Below are 13,976 nucleotides of genomic sequence, written 5' to 3' on the forward strand. Positions count from 1 at the left end.
CATTCCCCACGCTCCATCTCACTCACCACGTATTCAAGTCCAGGTAATTGTGCCCAGCAGCTACCAGTTCCCATGTAATTGTCCCCAAATTGCTCCGGGTGGCCTTTCCAGGCTGAAGCTCTCCACAATTAGTCCTTTCATCAAGATGTTGAAAGACAAGTGATTATTTTGGGGAATTCTGTGTCAGCAAGAAGATGCAGCTTTAATAGGGCACTATAGGGCCCTCATGTTAATTACAATCTGGAAGATACTATCACATCATTTCTTCATCCACAGCTCATTAGGTATTCCAGCCTCAGCTCCCTGACATGACTGTGGATTTGTTACAATGTGCGAAGGAAAAAAAGCATCTCAAATGAGGACAGTGTAAGGATTCTGTGGATGCACCCATATGCAGGTGGTCAGCAAACATCTTAATAAGCCTAATCTTGTCTTGGATTCAAAGTAACGTGTATACCTATGACAGCAAGCATATCCATGCACACAACACACACACACACACGCAGCACTCTTAGAACATCTTGTGAAAAATATCCAAATGCTTCCTGATTACATTCTTCTGCTTCACTTTCTTTAGCTTTTTTTAAGCAATGAGGAGTTATTTTTTGAAATAGGAAACCAAAATCTTCAATTAAGTATTCAGTATTTCTTGAGGGCCTACATATGGCCAAGTCTGGTGTGGGTACCCCAGGGGATAACAGAGAAAAACACATGTCCTCATGGAGTTTATAATCTCATTAGGGAGAAAGAATCAGTGCCCACAAAACAAAGCACTAAAGAAACAACAGGCCTGGTGCAGTGGCTCATGCCTGTAATCCTAGCAATTTGGGAAGCCAAGGCGGGTGGATGATTTGAGGTCAAGAGTTCGAGACCAGCCTGGCCAACGTGGTGAAACCCTAACTCTACTAAAAATACAAATATTAGCCAGGCGTGATGGCGCACCTGTAATCCCAGCTACTCGGGAGGCTGACATTCGAGAATCGCTTGAACCCAGGAGGCAGAGTTTGCAGTCAGCCGAGATCATGCCACTGTACTCCAGCCTGGCAACAGAGCGAGACTGTCTAAAAAAAAAAAAAGAAAAGACAAAAAGAAAAGAAAGAAAGAAATGACAGCAGGAAAAAAGGAGGGTATTGTCATCTTTTAAATGCCTCTGGCACTCTGAGAGAAAGGTCTGGGCATAAGGGATCTCAGGAAAAAGTAAAAACCAAACTGGGCTTAGCCTGGAGGGAAGAGTCATGTTGTACAGGCATGAGACAAACATATAGAATGGTCTTTCTTGAGAAGAGGGGATAGAAGGCAGAAGACAATGAGAGAGACAGAGAAAGAGACAGAGGAGAGAGAGAAAGAGAAAATGAGAGAGGGGGGGGAAGGGAGGGAGAGAATCAAGGAGGGAGAGAATGAGAGAGGGAAAGGAAGAGAGGGAGGGAGAGAATGAGAGAGGAAGGCGGAGGGAGGGAGGGAGAGAATGAGAGAGGAAGAGGGAGGGAGAGAATGAGAGAGGAAGGGGGAAGGAGGGAGAGAATGAGAGAGGAAAGGGGGAGAGAGGGAGGGAGAGAATGAGAGAGGAAGGGGAAGAGAGGGAGGGAAAGAATGAGAGAGGGAGGGGAAGAGAGGAAGGGGGAGAATGAGAGAAGGAGGGGGAGAGAGAAAGAGGGAGAGAATGAGAGAGGAAGGGGGAGGGAGGGAGAGAATGAGAGAGGAAAGGGGGAGAGAGGGAGGGAGAGAATGAGAGAGGAAGGGGAAGACGGAGGGAGGGAATGAGAGAGGAAGGGGAAGAGAGGGAGGGAAAGAATGAGAGAGGGAGGGGAAGAGAGGAAGGGGGAGAATGAGAGAAGGAGGGGGAGAGAGAAAGAGGGAGAGAATGAGAGAGGAAGGGGGAGGGAGGGAGAGAATGAGAGAGGAAAGGGGGAGAGAGGGAGGGAGAGAATGAGAGAGGAAGGGGAAGACGGAGGGAGGGAATGAGAGAGGAAGGGGAAGAGAGGGAGGGAAAGAATGAGAGAAGGAGGGGAAGAGAGGAAGGGGGAGAATGAGAGAGGGAGGGGGAGAGAGAAAGAGGGAAAGAATGAGACAGGAAGGGGAGGAGAGAATGAGAGAAGGGAGAGAGAAAGGAAGACAGAGAAAAGAAAGAGAGACAGACTAGGGGAGAGAAAGAAAAAGGGGGGAAGAAATATGAAGAGCAGTGGGGACAGAGGGGGAACAGAGAGACAGAGAGAATGAGGGGGAGACAGGGAGACTGGCAGAGACAGGGAGAAAGAGAGTAACAGGGAGACAGAGAAAGAGAGAGACACAGGGAGAAACAGAAAGAGAGGGGAGAGAGCAATAGGGAGAGAGAGGGACAGCGAGAGAGAGACAGAGGGAGAGATGGAAAGAGAGAGGGGAGAGGGACAGGGAAAGACAGAGAAAAGAGAGAGACTTGGGGGAGAGAAAGAGGGGCAGAAATATGAGAGGAGGAGGGAGGAGAGGTGGGGAGGGGAGGACAGGGAGACAGAATGAGGGAGGGGGAGAAAGAGAGGTAGAGAGAGATGGACAGAGGGGAGAGGGAGGAAGACAGGCAAGGAGAGAGAGAGAATGAGGGCATGAGAGAATGGGAGAGGGAGGGAGGGACGGCACACAAACACGTAAAGGAGAGGAGGGAAATTGCCAAGCAATGGAGACCCGGAGAGTGATCTTGAATAGCAGACAGAAGGTTGGGGTGACTGAAGGGAGCACTATTTCACATTCTTAGGCAGAGTGTAAGGTGGTAACAGAAGTGAGCTAAGTATTTGTGAAGGTCACTGGGGACGCTGTGTCCAGATCTTTGGAACCCTGCTCTTTTGGAGGAACTTCATGGAGCTAGCTGAGCTCGTTGAGCCTCTCAGGTTGTCAATTTCTCTTAGAAGTAAAAGAGCGCTGACTGCGGAAGTGAGAGGCAGGAGGTGTGTGCATGTGCTTGTGTGTGTGTGTGTGTATGTGTGCAAGTGCGCTACATGCTGCCTTGATGAGACCATCTGATAGGTCCCTGCCATGCCAACCTGGCACTCTTGTTCTTTGGGCACAGATGAAAGAGCTGGGATAAAACCAACTGGGATTAGGGAGTTAATGATGTGCTTGGCCTTGGGAAAGTTTGAGGGGATCTGGCTTCCTCAATCTTGTTACGCAATTTATAACCCCGTCTTCCAACTCGGCAGCCCCTCCTTCCATGTCAGTATTATTCTTGACTAAGAATTGCTCTTGCTTGCTGAGGGTGTACCTATTTGTGGATTGCTTGTCACCTACAGTTGAAGGGAACTCAGATTCCTAAAGGGTAGTGTCCTCAGATTTAGTCCATTTTTGTCCAGCCTGTAAGTATGAGCTGCCATGTTCATTTTCCCCCTACCACCCAAGCCAAGTCGTTTTAGGGTCTAGCTGCAGGAGGCCAGTGCTGGGTCAGCTTTGAGCCACGGCAGGAGGTTTACAGGGATTAAGGCAAAGCGAGGGACACCAGATTTGGTTTCAAAGTGATATTCACCAGGATATTGGATTGCATTTTAAGGAGTTACTAATGGAGATGTGGGTGAGTGGGGGCCAGCCCCTGAAGATTTTCCATTCCGATAGTGAAATCGAGTCGCCCAGTGCAGGCTGTCATATGGGGCTGCTGCTCTACTTTGCTTGTTTAGAGGGGAGTCAATGACAGTGGAAGGCCTTGTACCAGGGCCAGGGATGGGAAAAGCCACCACAGGCCTCTCTGTCTTCCTGAACCTGTGGACCACCAGTGTAGGCTCAGGAGTAGATAGAGACAATAAGGGGTGCTGAGAGATCCTCCTACCAGAATTTCCCCATTAATGACTCCTCTGCAGACAGCCAGGAAGGCTTTGGGGGTCTCTGAGAATCCCTTACATAGCATCAATAATCACAGAGACACAGGAGGGGGAACCTGACATGGTGTGAGGGGAGAATAAGAGAAGGGATAAGGGGCAAAGAGTGGACCTGTAGCTGAATATAAAGCCTAACAGGATCAGAATTCAGTCTGGGCTCTGGGAGGGGATGAAACACTAGCTAAACATTACTGACATCACTATTTCGCCAAGGTCAGCCTTCAGGGACACAAGGCCTTCAGTGTTGCTGACTCAGAAGTTACCCTTTAATGCAAAGCCTACGCTTAATCCCTCTCATCTCTCCTTACCACCGGGCCAAACTGTTTACCCATCCCTCTTGGAGCCTGCGGTCTCCGGCCTCCCTGCCTTCCCCAGGGGCCATTCACAGCACCTCCTCCAAGTCACCTTGTAGGCACTGTGGAAGAAGCTTTAGCCTGGGGGTCCCCGGGGCTGGAATTCCAGCTGTGACACTGGTGGTGGTTGGACCTTGTGACCCTCCACCTTGCTGAGAGTCAATTCATGGATGTCATTATCTCTAACTCTTGAGTCCTAGTGCAGATTAAAGGAAATAATGAATGCATGTGAGGGGGCCAAGCACCAGGCTTGGCACCACAGTAGGTACTAAATTATTTCTCTCCCTTCAGAAATGAACCCCTGAGGTTAAGGACTGGGTGTTCTTGGTCTGTGCTTTGGGCCATCCCAAAGTGGCTGGAAAGGAGTGATGTGTTCAGGGAGGGCTACCAAGTAGCCAGTGGCCAAGGCCCCAGGGCTCTGAGTCACCCTCCACAGGTTCACCAACCAAGAGGTCTAGCCTCCGCCTCTAAACCAAAGTTGAGTGACTGTTCCCAGCAGTTCCAAGAAGCAATAGCCAAGGCCTGTGGATCTGGATAAAGAGCTGAGAAACACCCTGGCCACTGTACATTCTGCTCCTCCCACATTGCTACCCTCCCCACCCCCAACCCTGCCCCACCTTCCCACTGTCCTACTCTTTGCTGGCAGGCGCAAAATCAATTGCATCTTCAGGGGAATGAAATTCTCCCATTCACTCTCCTCTTCCCCTTCAGCTAGCAACTAAAAAAGTCACATTTTATTATCAAGATGGAAGATCTTAAGGGTGGTCAGTGAAAAGCAGCACAGCCCAACAGAAAGAACCAGAAGACTATGACATCGTCCTGCTCTGCATTTATTAGCTGGGCAATCTTGAGCCAGTTGCTGAACCTCTCTGAACCGCCTTTTCCATATCTGTGAAATGACAACGAAAAAGGAAACCTTTGCAGGGCTTTTGTGAAGAAGGGAAAGCAAGACAGTGTATATGAAAACGCTTTGTTAACAGGAAGTGCTGTGAAAATATGAGGCGGTTATCAGAAAGAACATGCATTGTAGGAGGTCACCTAAGGATATCTGTGATTGTGTCACCTCCTAGAACACATCTTGATTCCTGTGTTTGTTTCCTGTGTGATAGGCAGGGCCCTAAGCTGGAGGGAAGCTGCAGTGAACAAAAGGCCACATCCCTGCCCTGGAAGAGCTTACATTCTAGTCGGGGAAACAGACAGTGAATGAATAGCATGACATAGCATAGAGTTATGGGCAGGAGATAAGCAGGTGAGGCTCAGGAACTGTGGGGTGGCCAGGGTCACTATTGTAAAGAGAAGGGTCAGGGAGGAACCTTCTAAAGAGGGTTACTGGCTCTCCTAAGAGGCTTCTCATAGCAAACTCCCCCTCCTTCCGCTGAGAGGGTTTGATGGCAGGCAACAGATGACTTAGGACTCCTCTAATGGTCTTTAGGAACAGGAAGGCACCACCAACATTATCATGCAACATTATTCTGGAAGTGCAAGCCAATGCAATTAGATAAGGAGAAAAATAAGAGGTAAATGTATTAGAAAGGAGGAAGCAAATTTAATATGATTTACAGATGATATGATTATATATCTAAATCAACTAAAAAACTTTAGAAACAAAAAGATAATTGACTTGGGTGGCTTCTTCTTATATAAACAACCACCAGTTAAGAGAATATACTGGAAGAAAAAGTACCATTTATAATATGAAGAAAAAGAAAAACACATCCAAGAATAAATTTCACAAGAACTGTGCAGGATCTCTATAAAAAAAACAAAACAAAACTTTAAACTGCCACTTAGGAATTTTAATCACACTTGAATAAAAGACATATTCTTGAATACAAAATTTCAGTGTTGTAGAAATTTTGGTTTTCCTTATTCAAAGCAATCCTTGTTAAAGTATCAGCATAATTTCTTTTGGCTATACAAACTTATTCTAAAGTTTATCTGGAAAAGCAAATATATGAGAATAGCTAGGAAAAATGATGGAGGAAAATGAAAGTGGGCAGATGGACTTCCTCGTCAGATATTTAAATGTATTTATTGTAAATCTACAACAAAACAATTCGGTAAAGTGCAATTTGGCACAGACAGATTCACAAGAGAGTCCAGATATAAACCCAAATGCATATTGGAATTGGGTATACCATAAAGGTATAATTCAAATCAGTAATAAATAAATTACTCAATAAATAAAATGGGAAAACTGCTTAACCATTGGGGTTGGGAAAGAACTAAGCTGGAAACCCATTTCACACCTTATACTAAAAAAAATTACAGATGAAGCAAAAATTTAAACGTAAAACGTACACCTTAAAAGTTCCAGAAAGATACACAGATGACTTTAAAAATAATCTTAGGCTAGAGAGAGTCTCTGTATGCATAACACAAAACCCAAAAGTCATTAAAAATATTGACCATGTAAAGTTGTGTAAGTCTGTAGGTTTAGAAAAATAGCATGTAAAAGGTCAAAAAACGAATACTAAACATATTTAGCATATAAGTTAAATAGACTACTTCTTGGGTATTTTGTGTACTAGTTAGGATAGGGGAACTACTATTATATTAAAAAAAAAAAAAAGACCTAAAGTGTATGATGGTTCAAGTCCAGTGGTTTCAGTTAACTACAGAAAAGGGAACCCTCTCCTCTAAATCATTCAAAGACCAGGCTGACAGGTCTTACCAGCTCTAACCCCGGGTGTCATGGAGGCGAGTTGGTGGGAAGTTCCCACGGGCTAGGCTTGGCAGTAGCGTATGTCATCTGTGCGCACAGTCCCTTGGCTAGAACTCATTCACATAGCCATATCTACCCTAAACAGGGCTGAGAAATGTAGTCCCTCGCTAGATGCTTCTTCCCAGGGACAATTCTACACACCAGAATGCAGAGCACACATTTCTGATGAGCAGTTAGCCATCTCAGCCGCATCGTTCATGCATGTCACACGTAGAAAGGCAGAGGGCAAATATTGCTAAATTAAAAAGAGTTCCAGAAATCTATTCAAAAAGACAAGCAGAGCAGAGGCTATGAACTCACAGTTCATAGAACAGAAAATGCAGATACTCATTAAGCAAATGAAAAATCCTAAAGTTTGTCATAATTAAGCACATTAAAATAAAAGCAACAGGAAAATGCCACTTTTTATTTATCAGACTGGTAATGATGAAAACGTTTGGTAAGAGTTGATAAGTGTGTGTACCATACACACCTTCAAATACTGTTGGTGGGAGTATACATTAGTGTAACACTTTTGGAGAACGATTTGGTAATATCAATAATAATTTTAAATACATGTATCTTTTGTTTAACCCAACAATTCCACACTAATAAATGTGTCCTATACTGGTTAAAGTACACTAAGTCATATGAATAAGGAAGCTCATTGATGCATTGTATATATTAGCAAAAAAGCAAAGTAGACAGACAAAAACTAGGAACAATTTGTATATCTACCAGTAAGAAACATATGTCTATATAATGGATGTGGTACAGTCTGTTAAGAGAATAATGTGGATCCATTTGTCCTAACAGAAAGATCTCCAAAATACCCAGAAGATGCTCACTTAATGGGTCTTCACTTAACAGACCTACCACATCGTGTGATGCTTAGTCCCTCCAGAAAATACACCACGTGATGAACATGGCCTACTCTCTGGCATTCCAGGACCCTTCTCCTACAAGTTGAGTAGGGGGCTTAGCAGGAGCAATTGTGTTCGTCGCCAGGCCTGGTTACTCAAGTTGCATTTGTTATTTTTTATTCATAACTAAATACTACGAAAGAACTAATTGAGCATGAGTACAAAATAAGAGTCAGTTCTCTGAAAGCTAAGGGAAATGCTTTGAAAATACTCAACATAAGTGAGTTTTTACCAAAAACCAAAATGATGTTAAAATAGATGTGAGGTGACTGTGAAAGACGGCAGGCAGGAGTGATCTGGGGAGGTTTCTGCTCTCAGATATCTTGCAACTTCGAGAAAGAAACGTAAACCGCAAATTGTAGATTACGCATTACTCATTACAGGTATGGTTTTGACTGACAGTAATATGGGACTCCAATTAGCTGATGCATCCTCATAAAAGAAGAGCCTTAATATCACATTAAAAGTTCATCCACCGATACCTGTGAGCTTAAAGATGGATTTTGTAGGTGCAATAATATTGTTATTATGTTCATTTGTTTGAATTTTTACCTTTTAGAGATGCAGGCTGAAATATTAGGGAATGAGTAAAATTACATCTGAGATTGGCTTCAAAGTAATAATGGAGGCCAGGTGAGGTGGCTCACACCTGTAATCCCAGCACTTTGAGAGGCCAAGGTGGGATCACTTGAGGTCAGGAGTTCAAGACCAGCCTGACCAACATGGTGAAACCCCATCTCTACTAAAAAAATACAAAATTAGCTGGGCGTGGTGGTGCACACCTGTAATCCCTGCTATTTGGGAGGCTGAGGCAGGAGAATCGCTTGAACCTGGGAAGCGGAGGTTGCAGTGAGCCAAGATCGCACCACTGCCCTCTAGCCTGGGTGACAAGAGTGGAACACCGCCTCAAAAATAAAAGTGATAACAGTGGGAGGGCAGATACAGATGAAACAAACTTGGCTGTGATTTGGTAATTTTTGAAGCTGAATGATGGGCCCATGAGGGTTTATTATGCTATTCTGCCTAATTTTTGTATATGTTTAATATTTTCCATAATAAAAAGTAGAAAAAAAGTCAGAATAATATGTGTTTATATATCATAAATTAGAATAAAATGTTTAAAGTATGTGTATATAATTTTTATAACTACTCTCTTAACCTGCTCTTTAAAATTAACCAGCAGTGACAGCATCAGATAAAAGGGTTTTGGCTATATCATTGTTTTTTTTTTAAGGGTATAGATACAGTATGATTGTATTATACTTAAATATGCTGGTAGATGTATCTGTAGTGATGTCAGTTTTACCCCAACACAAGAAAACATCACAGCACTTTTCTAAAATCAAATTTAGTTTACTCCAAGTCCCCATCCCACCAGTGATAAAAGTGTTCATCTCAAGCATTCCAGAGTTTCTTCTCACCCCATCTAGTGGGCATTCACTAAGGGAAATTATCATTGCTCTCTTCCTCTTCCTCCTCCTCCTCCTCCTCTTCCTGGTCAAGATAGTAACAAAACAACAAAACTCTACCATAGAAACAGACCCCATTCCTTTATCCTGGTGCCAGAAGTCACCACTGCCCCTCCACAACCCAAGCTCCCAAATAACTGCCTCCCTGCTCCCTTCTCTCTGTCCCCAGCCTTCAAGCAGGGCACATGCAGGGATGTAACTGACCTCCGTGAGGCTGACAAAGGCAGGTCAGGGCATTCTGTCCAGGCACTGCTCAAGCATCTCCATGGACCTCAATCTCCCTGTACAAGAGTCCAGCCCTGCCCTGCCACAGAGAGAAGCAGAGGACAGCCCACCTTCTTCTGAAAAAAGATACAGCAACTGAACCTGCCTTTACATCCATCCTGGCTGGATGGTACATCTTCTCTAACACCCTGCTGATATAGTTTGGCTCTGTGTCCCCACCCAAATCTCATGTCGAATTGTAATCCCTACATGTTGCAGGAGGGACCTGGAGGGAGGTGACTGGATCATAAGATTGGATTTCCACCATGCTGTTCTCATGATAGTGAGTGGGTTCTCACAAGATCTGGTTGTTTAAAAGTGTGTAGCACATCCCCCTTCACTCTCTCTCTTCTACTGCCATGTGAATACATGCTTGCTTCCCCTTTGCCCTTCTGCTATGATTGTATGTTTCCTGAGGCCTCCCCAGCCATGCCTCCTGTACAGCCTGTGGAACTGTGAGTCAACTAAACCACTTTTCTTTTTAAATTACCCAGTCTCAGATAGTTCTTTATAGCAGTGTGAGAATGAACTAATACACCTGCCTCATCCCAAGTTTGCCCTTCTCCAGAAAAGGTGGTTAACTCAGAAAGCTCTTGTCACTTTGAAGTAAGTGAAGCTCTTCCATTTCTGGAGTCTTGAGGGCCCTCCCTTCTGAAAGCTTGTCTGTCCCTAAGCATCTCTCCTAATTACCTTTTTTTAGTCAAATTTTGGTGGGTTTCTTTTTTTTATCATTGATAGTTTAGAGAAGTTCCTTTCAGCTTCACAATTTATTATCAGTATTATCATCCACACCTTCAGAATGTCAGAAGCATCTGAACCAGAGTGACTCCATCTAGAATAGGGGCTGTGAAAATGAGGCTGAGACCTGCTGGGTTGCAGTCCCCAGAGATTAGGCATTCTTAGCCACAGAATGACATAGGAGGTCAGCACAAGATAGTTCATAAACACTCTGCTAACAAAACAGGATACGGTAAAGAAGTCACCCAAAACCATCTCCAAGATGATTAGGAAAATGACCTCTGGTTGTCCTTACTGCTCGTTATACACTAATTATAATGCATTAGCATGCCAAAAGACACTCCCACCAGCGCCATGACAGTTTACAAATGCCTTGGCAACATCGGGAAATTAGCCTATATGATCTAAAAAAGGACCTTCAGTTCCATGAATTGCCTGCCCCTTTCCTGGAAAACTCATGAATAATCCACCCCTTGTTTAGCATATGACCAAGAAATAACCACAAAAATAGCCAACCAGCAGCCCTTGGGGCTGCTTTGCCTATGGAGTAGCCACTCTTTTGTTTCTTTACTTACTCAATAAATTTGCTTTCATTTTACTCTATGGACTCACCCCAAGTTCTTTCTTGTGCGATATCCAAGAACCCTCTTTTGGAGTCTGGATCAAGACCCCTTTCCAGCAACAAGAATTGTTAGCAAACTGGGGAAAACTTTTATTCAGATTCTTTCATATAACAGCAGAAAAATGTCAAGACATTTCAATTTTTCTTAAGTGTACCATTCAGTGGTTTTTATTATATTCCCTAATTATCTTTGAAATGCATTTCTTTGAGGCTTTGGGCTATGATTTCTAAGACTCTTCAATTAAATTGCTAATTCCCTGGGAGAAGAAGATGCAAGGCCATCATCTTTCTTGGAAGTAGACTTTGGTTTGGGGAGTAGGGGCAGAAAGGGAACTCCCATGTGCTGAATGTCTGCTGTGTGCCATGCTAAGGAGACCCTTTCATCACATTTCAATTAACTATAGACCGGGGCACTCTCCTCCTCTAAATCATTCAAAGACCAGGCTGACAGAGACCTTATCAGCTTTAACCCTGGGTGTCATGGAGGTGAGTTGGTGGGAGGTTCCCATGGGTGGTTTACAGTGCTGGGAGGTAGCTCTCGCTTATCCACCTGGTTTGGAGTATGAGAGAAAGCTACTTAGTTGCATGTGGTGTGGCTGTACAGGTCAGGTGCTCCCTTTCATGGGAGGCTTTCCAGGGCCACCAGCTTGTGCTGTGGCTGTGTGCCCCAGGACCATGGACAGCCCATGATTCAGGCAGTGGGAGCTTTGCTAGCCACTGCTACGCAGAGCACTAGACAGCTGAGGTCATGTCTGGGGTTCCTGGACCCACTTATATATTTTTTAAAAATCTATTTAGAAAGTTTCCAGGCCAGGCATGGTGGCTCACACCTGTAATCCTAGTACTTTGGGAGGCCAAGGTGGGCAGTCACTTGATGTCAGGAGATCGAGACCATCGTGGCCAACACAGTGAAACCCCATCTCTACTAAAAATACAAAAAAAAATTAGCCGTGCATGGTGGCAGGTGCCTGTAATCCCAGCTACTTGGGACGCTGAGGCAGGAGAATTGCTTGAACCCTGGAGGTGGAGGTTGCAGTGAGCTGAGATCACGCCACTGCACTGTAGCCTGGGTGACAGAGCAAGACTGTCTTAAAAAAAAAAAGAAAGAAAGAAAAAGAAAGTTCCCCTTATTTGCTTTGTTTATTTGCAGGACTTGGCTAGAAGTAGGTCCCCAAAAATATCATAGCTGTTACTATTACTGCTGCTGTTATTCCCCCTTTTCCACTCTTCTTTCCCCTTCTCTCATGAAAGCCCTTCTAACCGCAAAGGTGAACTGGCTCCTCTCTGCCTCCCCACTATTCATTTAGGCTGCGAATCAGCAGATGTTCCTGGAGATCAAGGGTGGGGACAGGGACTTTGAACACGGATGCCAGCAGGAGAGGCATCCCGCCGACCTCCACCGCCTGGGGCCACCACCTGGTGCCATGGAAAGAACCATGTTTTTAAAGCACACAGCGGTGGCCTGGCCTGGTTCTCTGGTTCTCCTATTTATTGTCTACAAATACTAGCTTAGCTGAGTCACTTCTCCTTGCTAGATTTCAGTTTCTCCTTCCTGGAAAAGAAGAAGATTGGACTAGACTACTTTTCAGCCTTTTCATTCAGCAGGTATTTTGAGAGGGCCTGTTGTGTGCACGGCCCCGGTCTAAGCAGTAGGTTGGGTAGAGCCATGAGTGAGGCACACCAAGTCTTACCAGCTTTCTGATTAGCAGAACATTCTAGCAGCCTAGGTTCTTGGATTCTGAGGGTCCTTGGTGCATTTCTCCAGCTCCTGAGGCCTCGCTCCTGGTTCCTGCTTGGGGGTACTTCCAGCTTCTGAGCCAAAGATACTGAGACCAGCCTTGGGTGGTCTGCCCTTTGCAAAGAAACTCAAAGGACATTCACAGCTCACCAGGGTCAGGGGGTAAATGTGACCAAACCCCAGTCACTCACTGCCTACCTCCCTCTCTGCCCCACAATGGGGATGCTGACGGGGCTGGGCACAATGTAGTGAATTCTTATAATTTATGCTGCCTCAGGATCCATTTTGGTTTTTGTTGTTGGTTTTGTTTTTGTTTGTTTGTTTGTTTGTTGAGATGGAGTCTCGCTCTGTCGCCCAGGCTAGAGTGCAGTGGTGCAATCTTGGCTCACTGCAACCTCCATTTCCTGGATTCAGGTGATTCTCCTGCCTCAGCCTCCCGACTAGCTGGGATTACAGGTGCCCGTCACCATGCCTAGCTAATTTTTGTATTTTAAGTAGACACGGGGTTTCACCATGTTGCCTAGGCTGGTCTTGAACTCCTGACCTCAAGTGACCCACCCTCGGCATCCATTTTAAATATAAGCTTACTTTTCTCACACCAGAAGCAGGGCTCAGTTATCCTTGACACAGTCTCTCCTGCTACACCTCCCCCCCGTCCTTCAATGTCATACACAGCTGCTCCCTGGTGCTCACCTCCCCACGGGAGAGCTAGAGACAACCTATTCAGCCCGCTAACTTTCACCCCCTACACAGACTGCAGATGTGCCACAGTGACCCCCTCTCAGTCACAGCATGACCTCCTGGAACTCATGCCTGCTTGCTCTTTTGCATTTAAACCCACCAATTAAAATTCCCTATGGGAAATGTGCATGGATAATGCCCTGGGCCTCAATAAAAGCCCTGACGCATAGGGGGCCCCCCACTTTCTCTTCCTTCGTGCACCCCCTGTTCATTCCCTCTCTGTTGTGGAGGAGGGGCTCTAGGCATGCCGTGAACTTCCCAAGACCTGTAAGTAATAAAACCTTTATTTCTATCTTGTATCTCTCCTAATCGTTGAAGGGGCAACCTCTATTACAAAGACCCGAAATTAAAACACATGGGAAGCAGTGGCTCTGAGCTTGGGGAGCCAGGTTCCTGACTGTCAAGCCCTTGCCACAGCCAAGAGGTTGCTCAGGGGCTGCCAGGGGTGGGTGCAGATTCCCACACAGTTACCTAGGAGAAAGGCGTCAAGAGGGATAGAAGGAATGTACTCCGGGAAGGCCAGCTTCAAGGGCATGAGGTCATGAGCCACCCAGACTGAGGACAGCCCTATGGGGACAGACAGATGACAGA

Source organism: Pan troglodytes, chromosome 8 (genome assembly GCF_028858775.2).
Source record: "Pan troglodytes isolate AG18354 chromosome 8, NHGRI_mPanTro3-v2.0_pri, whole genome shotgun sequence".
NCBI classification, from domain to species: Eukaryota; Metazoa; Chordata; class Mammalia; order Primates; family Hominidae; genus Pan; species Pan troglodytes.